At 35.5% G+C, this 13,280-nt stretch overlaps 1 long non-coding RNA gene across 1 annotated transcript in view; it reads left to right on the top strand.

Annotated features, from left to right (window-relative positions):
* The first annotated feature begins 694 nt into the window (after window positions 1–694).
* LOC135276940 (uncharacterized) overlaps window positions 695–13,280 on the top strand; it is a 46,499-nt gene continuing 33,913 nt past the window's right edge. Inside the window, exon 1 of the long non-coding RNA XR_010344490.1 lies at window positions 695–771. This is a non-coding gene — a long non-coding RNA (uncharacterized LOC135276940). The remainder of the gene's footprint in view (window positions 772–13,280) is intronic.

Below are 13,280 nucleotides of genomic sequence, written 5' to 3'. Positions count from 1 at the left end.
GGTAGGGAGATGGGCTTCTCCCTCTGCTGTTTGTTGAAATCTTAGGTGGTATTAGCTCCTAAACACTAAATATGACATTCTTATCTTATCTTCCATCTACTATGGACAGATCCAGGAGGTGCTAACTATCCTATCATGATTGGCAAGAGGTGGGAGGAGTGCAGGTTCTTGTTACCTGCACTACAGGGCCAGGTTCTGAAGACAGCTGCTTTGATCTGACAGAGATTTCTTTCAATACCAATCAAGTAGGAGAAGAGCCACGTTTGCTTAGGTAACTGCTCAGGTCAGTTTTATTTACCTTGAAATAGAATCTGAACTTTTTATCCTAGAGTGTAGTAGGAAGAGTGTGGATTTTGAAGCCACATAACTAAGGTTGTCATCTCACATGGGCCACATACTATCTGAGCTGACAGTTGTCCAGTGCCCACCTTGAGGGGCTTTTGTGAGGGTTAGCAATGATTCAGGTAAAGTGCCTCTTGCACAGAAGGTTAGCTTCATAAGTTTACTTGAGTGTGCTGTGTTCATTATGATTCTTCCATGTAGAAGAATAACTTAACTAATATAAAAGCTGCTTTTAATGAATAAGAAATGTCCAGGCATTTTGTTTTTCTTTTTCCTCATTTTCCCATTATGTATAGATTTGGCTTCTGTTTCGCATCATAAGCAGACTAAACCCCCTGTGTTTTGTCCCTCTAGGCCTGCAAGTCAGTGGAGGAGGACCTAAACTAGAGCACCTTGCAGCAGATACATTCTGGAACTTCAGGCATTTATGTAAGAAGCTCTTGAAATCAGCTTTTCTGAGAAGTAGCACCTTAGATTTACAGAAGTAAGCCCAGAATGCAAACAGTTCTAAGCATTCTTCAGTAACTAGCATACTGACATTCAAGACTCTGTTTATGATAAACTATGTTGATCCTTAAAGCTGGGCTTTATAGGTAAATATTTTGAAAGGATTTCCAATGCTGTCTGACTTATTGCTGCTTTGTTTCTCAAAAGATGCACATAGCAGCAGAAGGCAAATTAATGTACGTGTGCCTGTACCTGAGTCATTACGTAACTTACTTTTGACTCTAAGAGCTGAAGTTGCCTATGGCGTGGAACTAATTAATGATATTTTTATCCTTAATTATTCTCAAGGTCTCAAAATTAGAACCATTTATTTTTTCCATAATGTTTTTTTTAGCATATTTTCTATTTTTTAAAATGTTTAATCTATTTACAGAGAAAATCACTGTCAGAAACATTTGCCAATAGATGAATAGTACATCTTAGGCAAAGTTCATGCTTTCGAAACTCTTATTGGGTTCTAGTAAAACTCTGGATTCTTTATTTTTTATTTTTATTTATTTATTTTAAATTATATTTAAATTTCAGGGATACTGGTGCAGGTTTATCAATAGGTAAACTTATGTCATGGGGCTTTGTTGTACAGATTATTTCATCACCCAGGTATATTCTCTTACAAGGAAAAAAATTCTTAATTTTTAATCATCTGAATATTGCCAGAAGACTCAGTATAGAAACACTTTCCATGCAAGTTAGTGATGACAATGCAGGATATGAGGATTCGCTGTGGTTGTTGTGGTGTATGTTATGACTAATTGTCAAATATTGGTTATTACATTATTAGTTATCTAATGTCAACATGTAAGAATTAAAGAAAGATGAAGACAACAGTCTATTTGCATTTTAACAGTTAAATTTAAATTAACCAATCACATTGTAATCTTCAAATAGAATAAGGGAGTCAGTCAGGCAAAAGAGCTTTCTTTATTCCCTATTCAGGCAGAATATTTCAATCCCATTTTTTCTCCTCAGTGCCAACCATCTCGCTCCACCTACATGCCAATAGGATACATGTTTAGAAAAGTGATGCCCTTTTGGCATTCTCTTGGAATTTAACAAGATCTAAGGCAAAAGAAATTTGGGTTAGTGGGAAATAAATTGAAAAGTAAGATCTTTTTTAAAAAATGAAATTCTCATAAATCTCAGTGAAGAAATATTATCCTGATTAAAATAACATGCATAGCTTATAAAAGATCATCATTAGCTAATTTGAGTGCATTGAAAACAAGCAGGATATATTAGCATGAATCCTTATCCTTATTCTCTATCTTTTGTGATTAGAGAATATGGTTTGAAAAAAATCCTTTTTAAATTAAAGCTCTTGGGCCAAAAGCAATTAGAGAAATCTAGTTTTTGACTAGTGATCTGTAACCAGATTGCTGCTTGGATATTAAGGTGGAGATGAGATGGGTAGATAGAAAGGCTCATGCATTTGTTATGATATTGACCGATTTTGTGACTTCCTGCCTATTGTATCTGCTATTCATTGCTCAAAATAAGAAGTCTCTCTTCTAGGTCAAGTCTGATAGTCAAAAGAGAATGTCTGTTATAGTCTTTCAAAGCATAGTTTAACTCAATTGTAACCGAAAACCTCCATATTTATAGCAAATATGTTTTACAGTAACAAGGTGTATTAGAAAGGGCAGGCTTGAAATGGACAAATCAGGATCCAATTAACAGTTCTAGCAATGAGAAAGTTCTTGAAAGCTGTGGTTTTCATGGGCTAACCATTGTACCCTTCCCCACCTCCTTCCCTCTGGGAACACGTGATCTGGGATGAGCCAGTCGTGGACCCCTTTGCATCTTTGACACTAGTGATTGCTCCAGAGATGGACCTGTGATAGCAGCCAGGCTAATTAGATTTCTGTTTTATAAGTATCTTATTTGGAACTGGAGGAAAACCTTTTCATTTTCTCTCAGGGCAAATTAAAGAAAAAAGACTATGTTCCAAACTCAAGCATGTGAAGTTTCCTACTCACAAAGAGTGAGTAAGAAATCAAAAGAAAAAAAAAACACGAGAACTAAAGTTTAGGTCCCTGAACTAAGTGCAGTTCAGTTCTGCCCTCATCCTTTCTTTTGTTTGGATAGTTTATCAGAAAACTCCCCTCTTGCTTAAACTGGTTCAAGGTTGGGTTTAAGCACACACAAATGAAAGTGTACTGGGTAATCAATTATTTAAACTAGTTGAACATGTTTCATCATTTGAAAAATGTAAATAATAAAATGGTCATCATAGATTTCTTGTAAAATTGTAATCTATGCGGAGAGTCTAATTGTACATGAGTCAAGGGGGTGCTCATCAGAAACTAGTTTCTTGATGCCACTTTTATTTCTAACATGCCACTGGAAAAGAACATGTCTAGCAGACCCTATTACGTGCTCAAATGAAATATTTACACACCACTAATATACCTAGCATTTAAGCTAACTGGCTGTTGCTTTTTTGGAGGTGAGGGGCCTTAATTGTTAGTACTTCATTATAGTAAATAAACAAGTAGGCCTAGTGACACAATTTCTCTCAATGGAGGTGATTTTTAAAGTTTTGATGCAGAAAACAAAAAATCTTACAAATGATATTAGTTACTTTTCAAGTGTAATGCCTAGAAGTGTGAAAGTGTGCTTATTAAATAATGTCTATGGTACGGTGATTGTGCACAATTATTGCCCCTACAGACCTTACCTCTTTGTTAAAGGATTGCCTTGGCCAAGGAAGCCATTATAATTCTAAATCTCATAAGTTCTCAAATGACAGCATGTGAAAAAGCAAAAAGTCTTTGGAAAGGCAGGACACAGCTAGAAATGCATTTTAGCAATAACTGACAAAGGATATGATTGAATCAGAGTGATAATGGGACCTATATTTGAAAAGAAAAAGCTAATTACTTTGTATCTGATTCAAATTCATTGATAATCAAAATTACTTTGTATCTGATTCAAATTCATCATAATCAAAATTATTTGTAAGCACCTGTATTCTAGAGACTAAAGCTAAATATTTTATGTATGATTTGAATAGACTGAGTCCCTACTTCTTTAGGAGCTTATGAGGTAAGATGGTAAAATAATGATATTAGAAACAGACATCAACATCAACACCTGTGCCTATATCTTGATGTGCCATCTGAAAATAAATTAACTTAACTATAATTTTATTTAGTATAATGGACTATATGAAATATTGGAATAGTGTAGTATCATTTGGTATAATGTCTTTGGGAAAGGCATGGCATTAAGTCAGTGTTTAAAAGATGAAACAAAGGTAATTTTGCGGTAGCAAGAATGGAAAATCTCAAAGGTAATCCCTCAGATACAAAAAGCAATAAGCTAGTGTTTTTGTGACTGATGTTTCTGGTAAAGATTTAAAATCAAGATTCCCAATAGTAAGAAACTGTAGGCCTAAAATCAATTTACAAAGTCATAAATTATAAAACATTCTTCACTCCTTTTGAAGAAAAACCTTTCAAAATCACTCATCCATTATTGTGTATGCCTGTGGTTGTGTGCGTGTGTGTGTGTCTGTCTGTATGTGTGTGTATAGACTATTCTTATTTAAAACAAGAGAAACAGGCATTTTACAGGCTGGGAAGCAGGCTAAAAATATTCTGCTAAACTTCTCTAGGTTTCATGGCAGAGGAATAGAGCTCAGAGTTAGAGAGCCTGAATTCTGTTTTCAGCTAAACCCCTGTCTTCAGAGAGTAAGGCTTCAAGGAGCTGTTGTTGTTTGCTAAAGGCAGAGCAGAAGGCATGGGGAAGAACAGTGGTGCTTGCTGTGAAGATTTTCTAATGGAGTTGGTCCAACCCTGCTGTTTTCCAAGGCTTCACTCTCAAGCTGCCTTCATGATGCTTTCTCTGTGTGTTAGTTTCCTAGGCCTGTTGTAACAGGATAATAATAACAAGGGGCTTACAACAACAGAAGTTACCTCTCTCACAGTGCTAGAGGCTAGGTGTCTGAAATCAAGGTGTCAACAGGGCCATGCTCTCCCTGATGATTCTAGGGGAGAATCCTTTGCCTCTTCCAGCTTTTGACATTTTCTGGTAGTACTTGGTATTCCTTGACTTGTATGAATGCATCATTCTAGTCATGTGGTCATCTCTTCCCTGTGATATCATCACATCATCTTCCCGCTGTGTCTGTCTGTCCCTGCATCCAAATTACCTTTTTTGTAAGGATGTCAATCATAGTGGATTAGAGTCCTCACTAATGACTTCATTTTAACTTGATTACTCCTATAAAGACCTTCTTTCCAAATTATGTCACCTCCTGAGGTATTGGAGGTCAGAACCTCAACACACATTTTTGGGGACCCAATTCAACCCATAACACTTAGGGTTTATGCTTTCCTTTAAAGTTGACTCACAAAAATAGGAGTCTAAAGGGATTCTTGGAGCAACTTTCAGCACCTTCAATTTCTGCCATTGTTACTCATGCTTCTACACTTTATACATGTCTGGCCTTCTCACGCCATACTGCCTTTTCTTCTAAAATCATAAATATTCCATTATACTCAGAGTTTATTTTTCTTTGTAATACTCTCCCCTACTCCCCACCTCCTTTATACAAATACTAATGATCTGCAATGAGAATTTCCCATAAAAAGTCATAAGAAGGAGATGATACTATTTTCAAGTGTCCTTCTTTCCACTCCACCTAACTCTCTCACCTATGCAGTTTCAGCTTCCACATGGACGAGAGTCTACTAATAGTGGGCAAGTCATGTCGAAATAAGAAACACTGTAATATTTTGCAGTGGAGAAGCTTCCCAGGGAAAGTGTTAAGATGAAGAAAGCTGTCCCCTCTACTCCTCATTCTGGGAGAGAACTGTTTGTGGATTCAAGAAATACATTAATAGAGAACAAGGGATTGGTGAGCAGAATAGGATGGAACGCCTACCCAGTTGTATACTGGCTTGTTGCCAAAAATACTTCTCTTTTTCTACTTTGTCATCATGTACCCTAAATCCCTTACTAGAACCTCTCAAACTAAATATCTTGATAGTTATGCTGAGATGTTGATATCCTTCCATCTTTGGAAGACAGGTGACACCATCTGCTGCCAGATGGTATCCAAGTAGCATCCTGCTTTGTCCAGCGTGCCTCATAAACCATATTCTAATTATCCATGTGTGCTGTGACATGAAGTACTGTTCTATGCTGATAAAGAACAGTGCTTAGAAACTACCAGAAACACACCCATAGTCAACCAAAATTAGGTTTATTAACCTACTGCAGCAAAGAACACATATTGTTGTGAACACTAAAATGTGTCAGAAGTTAGTAAGCAAGGAGGGAGAATTTTCTGAGCAGAAGAAGCAGAGATGCAGGGCATAAAGTTATGAGTCATGATGATGTGATTAAGGAGCTGTATGAAGTTTACTATGCCAAAAACAGGCTCACATGGAGGTAGACAGAAATGAGAAATAAGCAAGAAATAAGCTGTCTGGGACAGCTTTGCTTGCCAGATAATAGCCTGGGACTTTTTTTTCCCATAAATAATGGAGTATCATTCAAGAATTAAAAGCATGCTAGTGATATAATTATATTTGGATGTTGGAAATTGTCCTTTAAAATGAGAAGAGAGGACAGATTTGAGGTCTAGAGACTTTTGTAATAGTTTAGGCTAGAAAGGATTAAACCTTGAAATAGAGTGCTGCCTTTAGGAATGATTTGTGAGTTACGTCAGACAGAGATGAAATTGTGTGACTTAATAGGTGATGAGGCTGAAATAGAAGGAAGAATCCAGGGTAGGAATACTAAATAGATTTCAACACAGAATGATAACTCTGATGAATTCAAAGTGCCTGCTTGGAGTGCTCAGTTCAGACTCATTTTAGGGCTATGTGAGTACATGTTAGGGAAGTGATGAATTAACCACAGTTGTTATGGCTTGAGAAGGGAGAAGGAACACACTCGTCATGTGAAAATGGCATTGTGGCTGCATAACTAGGGACCGTTTCATAATTCTCTTTTCCTTCCAGATCTCCAGATTCTTTTCAGACAGCCACTTCTATATTTTATGTTCTTTAGGAAAAGGGAATCACACAGGGCAACTTCAATGGATATTCATAATATGTCACTCATCTCCTTTGCAGAGGGATTATCCAAGAGCCTAGGCCAAAGCCCATCAGCCCCTGTCACTTCCACAAACAAAGAGGGTGGCTTAGAATTAGGCATGTGATGCCTTTCAGGCCAATGAGATGTCAAGAGAGCTTTTCCAGAGGCTTCTGGGAAATAAAGTTTCTTGCTCTTAAGAGTAACGTGGGGAAAAAAAAAGAGTAAGCTAGGATTAAGCCAACATTAGTAGACCAATAAATATCCATATTGTTTAAAACAGTTTGAGCTGAGATTTCCATTACTCGTAATCGAAACACATTACTTAATGATTCCTTCATTGTCCTTCCTGTAGCACAACTCCCAAGTTCATATTTTCAGCGACTAGGTGGATGTTGGTTCCATTCATCAAACTGGACAACAGAGGATGTAAAGATTTTAACAGTAGGTTGGTTGGATTTGTGACATACATAAGATATCCAGAGAGAAATAACTAATAAATAATGTACATTCTCATCTATAATTCAAGAATGATATCTAGCATGGAGTTTTAGGTTTGAAAATTACTCATGTGCAATAGGGGCTTTAAAACATTGTGCAAAATGAGATAGAATATTAACTTATGAGGTAAAGGCCAGTATTCATTTTTTTTCACTGATATAGCACACAGTACTTAAGAGTTGAACAGAAAATAAAATATCAATATGTATTGCATGTAACAGGAGAAAATATTGTTTTTTAAAACTTTCATTTAGTCATACAGTTGTATGCTCTGGATCATAATATAAGATATATTTCTAACTATAAGTAGAAGTCAAAATAGCTTTCAAAGTACTGATACACAGTGGGGAACTTAGAAAGCTAAGAACAAAACCTGGGGACCATGTAAGGAGAGAACATGAGAAAATGATTCTAAACAGGGGAGACAGAGAAGACAAAATCCACATAGAATGCTCTCACCATTTTAAGTTCATCTGTATTTATCTTTTAGCAGAAATTTCTGATGCAACAAGTCAAATTTGGGTAAGAACATCATGAGGCTTAGTGACTCTTCTGTCTTACCTATCTTGCATCTAGAAAAAGATGTCTTTTCTTCATACACACTGATCCTGTAGAGTGTGGACTCCTCCAATCTCCTATTCCCCCAAACTCCATCTTTCTCGATGCCCATTTCTTTTTTCCTAGTAATGTTTGAATTTTCAATAGCTCCAAATTTTTATATTCAGCTCCTTTTCATATCAGCTTATGAACTCTCTACTTGTAAAGCGTTGTAAACTTCTTATATGACAGCACCTTGGAGTGACTAAGAGTATTTTAAAAAGCAAGGAAAATCATTTTAGTCATCTGAATTACCTTATATAAATATAATATTTTTAACGGAATTGGCCCATGTGAACCTAGATTAAACAGACTGAATCAGTTTTTTACTTGAATCACAGGAAAAACCTCATTTTCACCTAGGAAGTGAGACTGTGAGTTATAGGAGATCCCCAGAGACTCAGTTGGATCAAAATTCAATTCTGTTTTTAAATAGATCTGAAAAGTGTGGATCACTGTTTTCTGCAGCATCCCACGTAATCATAAAAATTTCATGCTGGCATCTAACAAATCAATGGTGCTTTTCAAGACTTTCTTTTTTTTGTACATTTGTTTGAGCGGCTAGAAGGATTAATTTGCTCTCGTCAGGGTACGGACCACACGATACTACAGAATGAACATTCTAACACAGTTGTCTATTTAATGATTGCTTCTTTGTTGTGTAATGTGTATTATAATTTTAAAATATATCTGAGATATTTGATTTTTATTGTCTGTTAATTTATATTTTACATGCATTCGTCTAAGAATCTGTGAAGAAAAGGGGCTCATCTCAAGGAAAGAATGTAATATTTAATTCTTTAAACTGTATCTGGATTACAAAAGCAAAAATACATTATTTAAAAATGCATATTTTTACCCTGAAGATACCAACAAAATAAAAGGGAGCAATTTATAAACAAGTCTACTTATTAAAGCATTATTTGTATAACACATAATTTTATAAAGCAAAATTATTTTGTATAATAATTCAAATGACCTTCAGTAAGGAGCAGGTTGATTGAACTATGGTATAATCCCACAGTAGAATATTATTCAGCTATAAAAATAATACGAAAGATATGTGATGATATGACTCTATAGTAGTCTCTGAGACATATTACTAGATAAAAACATCAAGTTGCAGAATGGCAGATTATATTTTCCAGGAGTTGTGTACCATTTTTTTCAGCTAACATTCAACATGTTCTTCAGAACCCAGTTTCTTCCCCTTCAATAATTGGAGTATATGTCCCTTCCCTTTGAAACTTGGGAGACTTTTTGACTGTCTCAACTAACAGACTAGTGATAAATGCTACCTCCAAGGCTAGGTTATAAATAGTGATTTAGCTTCTGCCAGCCACCATGTCAACTACTTTAGACTACGTTCATCATGCAAAAAATGTACTTTATTTTAACTGGAATAGACACCAATTCTGAATATGGAATTGCCTTTTCACAATTCTTCTTCCAATATCACCATCCTTGCATTTACAACATGTCTTATTCTCCTTCACAATATTTCACACAGTATTGCTTCTGACAAATAAACTCACTTTGTAGAAAATGTTGCAATGGGCTCATGTTTATGGCCTTAATTGGTCTTACCATGTTCCTTATTGCCCTGATGTATCTGGCCTGTGAGAAGAGTTGATTAGTCTTTTGAAGACTCAGTTATGGAGCCAGTTGGTTGGCCATACCTTGTGGGTGGGGTAGTATATTCTTCAGGATGCAATATATACTCTGAACGAGTGACTATGGGTACAGTTTCCCCCATAGTTATGATTTATGGGCCTGAGAATCAAGGAGTGGAAAAGAGAGTGTCTAATCTCCCTATAACCCCACAGATATGTAGTTGCTTCTAACTAACTTCTGCTGGTATAGAGGTCTTAGATTAGAAAGGGAGAAATGTGTCTTCTGGGACATACACTAATAAATCATCAAATTGAAAGCAACAGGCAAAAATGAAATTTATTGTATTTGCTAGATTGATTGATCCTGAAAATCAAGGAAAAATTGGATTACTCCTACACATTGGGAATAAAGAAGAGTATGCCTGAACTCAGGATACTCCATAGAGTATTGCTTAGAACTCCCATGTCCAGTCATTAAAGTCAGAAGAAACTAGAATGATTCAATAGAGGCAGCAATTCTAATGATTAGACCTTCAAAAATAAAGATTTGGGTCACCCTACTAGGCAAGGAAGCATTACCCATCAAGGTGCTCACCCAGGTCATAGGGGATATAAAAGGTATAGTGGAAGATGGTCATTATAAGTATCAGCTATGACAATTTTTCAAGTTGCAGAAATGAAGTGATAATCATTAATGTTTACTCCTTATTTTGATATGAATATAAATACATATATGTGTATATACACATATGTAACTCATCATTTATTTCTCTTTTATACATATGTAAGTCATTTTTTTAATTCTCTCTCCTGTACCTCTACCATCTAACATGCGTTCATAGTAGTAAGCATTTTATCTCAGCATTTGAGAAAGCATGGTTCAGTGAAAAGAAGAATAAACATCAGCCACAGATGGATACAAAGACTCTGTATCCTCTTTTGGGAAAGAGGACTGAATTTTGGTTATACAGAGTATGGTTGAATCTTCTTAGGTATACTCATGATTTTGCCATTGCATTTATTTGAGAGTTAAGTATAATTAAAAGAGGGATATATATTATATATTGGACGATGACTGCACAAAAATAGACTGAGGTGGCTTTGTAAAGTGTCAGCTTAGTTGGAACTAAGTTTCTCAGTATTCTCTACCATGTTCAGTTCTAAGTTAAAATTTGCCACAAGTGAAATTTGCATGGAATTTAAAGTCTTACTGGAATCAGCTGCCAGGATTATACTCAGGTCTGTGTGGGGTCATGCGCTGTTGCAGCTCACACAGTTTATGACATTGTGGTGGATCTGCATGGTGCAGCAGCTTGGTTGGCAGCTTCTCAAATTGCCCCTGGATCTCCTCCTTCGGCTTTTCTGAAAGCTGCTGTCAGTGGCTAATGTTTTGGCAATTTGTTCCAGCTCTTTTGTAGGTTACCCACATCATCAAAGTTGGAGGCTTGGAGGTGCTGAAACACCACTGCCAGTTCAGATGAGAGACAAACATGGTTGTCAAGTTTATCTTCAAAGGTTCCACTTTGGTCTTGTCCTCATTGTTTCCTAGTCTTACAGACTTCAAGCCCAGCTTGAGTTCTAGGGGTAGCAGGCTCACATAGCTTAACTGGCTCTCTCAATTGTGTAAGGGGTATTCCAACAATAAATCCTTAACGTTGCTTGTAGTGGTTCTGCTTCTCCGATAAAATTCTACTAGATTCAAGAAGAGTTTTTATTGTATACTGTTTTTAAAAGAAAAAGTGAAAGATAATCTAAAAGTTAATGAAAATAATAACTGTAGAAAGAGAATAATAAAGAACTTTGAAACTCTGAAAGTATTTTGGTTCATAGTTTTGACTTTGGAATCATCTATTCTTCATGAATTAACAACCCAAATTAAAAGCAAAAAATAGTGAAGTATTCTGTTAAAATGGAACAATATATAAAAAGTGTGTGTATGTATATATGCATAAACACATGTATATATACACACATATAGAGTATATTCACAGAATATAGTATAAATTCATATATAAACAGTTTTTATAGTATATAAAATATGTAAAATTGGCTGAGTGTGGTGGCTCATGCCTGTAATCCCAGCACTTTGGCAGGCCGAGGTGGGTGTATCACCTGAGGTCAGGAGTTCAAGACTAGCCTGACCAATATTGGAGAAACCCCATCTCTACTAAAACTACAAAATTAGCCAGGTATGGTGGCACATGCCTATAATAACAGCTACTTGGGAGGCTGAGGCAAGAGAATTGCTTGAACCCAGGGGGTGAAAATTGCGGTGAGCTGACATTGCGCTAATACTCTAGCCTGGGCAACAAGAGTGAAACTCTGTCTAAATAAATCAATAAATAAAATATGTAAAATTGGTGGAATAAACAGACATATAAGCATTCTTTCAGATGACCTTAAAAAAAACACAATGCTTTGACTCAAAAGGTGGAAGTATATATTCCTCAAGTTGGGGTATGAAAAAAAATGTAGATGTACATATTCTAAACTCTAAAAAAGAAAAATCAAATTTGTTTTTATTTTAATTGAAATGTAAATAATTTTATTTTGGAACTATATAATATACATATAAAAACTAATGCAAAGGTGAAATTTGGCTTTCTCTTTTGATCAAAGTTTTCATGTAATATTAAAGGATAATGAAAGATGTTTGTTTGCCTTTTGGATAAACTCAGGAAAAAGAAGGAAAAGACAAGTTTGCCATCTATCAATGAGTAAATGTTTTTGCCTGTTTAAAGCTCCTGAGTTATCATTTTGGCTAAATGAATGACTTATTGTGACCTGGAATTCCATTTTATAATTTCAAGTGTTTTAAACCTTTAACATATTTGATAGACTTCCCAAAATCAAATATCAGCTTTCAAATGGTCTTTTCTGACCTCTAACTTTGGTATGCTACAGTGAACCCCTGAAGCATCCAAAAGAGAGGCATACAGGATTATCTGACACGTTAAGTCACATGGGAAGCATTGTCAAAATAAAAAATAATGTCTAATCTTCTTCAGGTTATATTTTAGTGAATAATATTAATATTTGTTCCAAAATTGTATGGAATTTGTAATAATAAAACATTATAGACAAATCATTTTAATATTAATTGGTTTGGCCATAAGGTGAGATTCTCATAAACACTTTATAACCCTTTACAAATCTTTGCTTAAGAGTAGATTAGTGCTCTAAGAAAATCCTGTTATGATTTATTTCAATGTTCAATTTCCAGAAAAACCTTACAATACTCCTTTAAATTTAGCCAGTATATTCATTCACAGAATTTTTTTTACAGGATTATTTTCTCAAAAATCTTCCCCAATTTGCTCAAAGCTTCAGCTTTATCCTATCTAATTTTAAACAATCCTTTCACCCTCTAAACGAGGCAAAAACTTATATTCTCATGCTTATAGTCTTTAACTAAAAAGCACATTTCACTTTCCTCACATACCTCGCATGTAAAACTGTTTTTATTTCTAGTAGTCTCATGATACAATGTTAACTCTTAGCATTTTTAATTTTTGGTGAAAAACCTAGTAAGTGATTTTAATTATGTATTAGGTATGGAGCCGAGGACACCAGACAGAAGTGTAAAGTCTGGCTCTTTACAGCATAACCAAGGGGCTTGGCTAACTCTACAAGTCTCCAGGCCTTTCCTAGAATCTAATAGCTCTGAAGCAGTTA

Source organism: Aotus nancymaae, unplaced genomic scaffold, assembly GCF_030222135.1.
Source record: "Aotus nancymaae isolate 86718 unplaced genomic scaffold, 86718_ANA_hifiasm-v0.15.2.pri h1tg000029l, whole genome shotgun sequence".
Classification (NCBI taxonomy): domain Eukaryota; kingdom Metazoa; phylum Chordata; class Mammalia; order Primates; family Aotidae; genus Aotus; species Aotus nancymaae.
The sequence above is the reverse complement of the archived record's forward strand: the minus strand, read 5'-3'. Positions and strand labels throughout refer to the sequence as shown.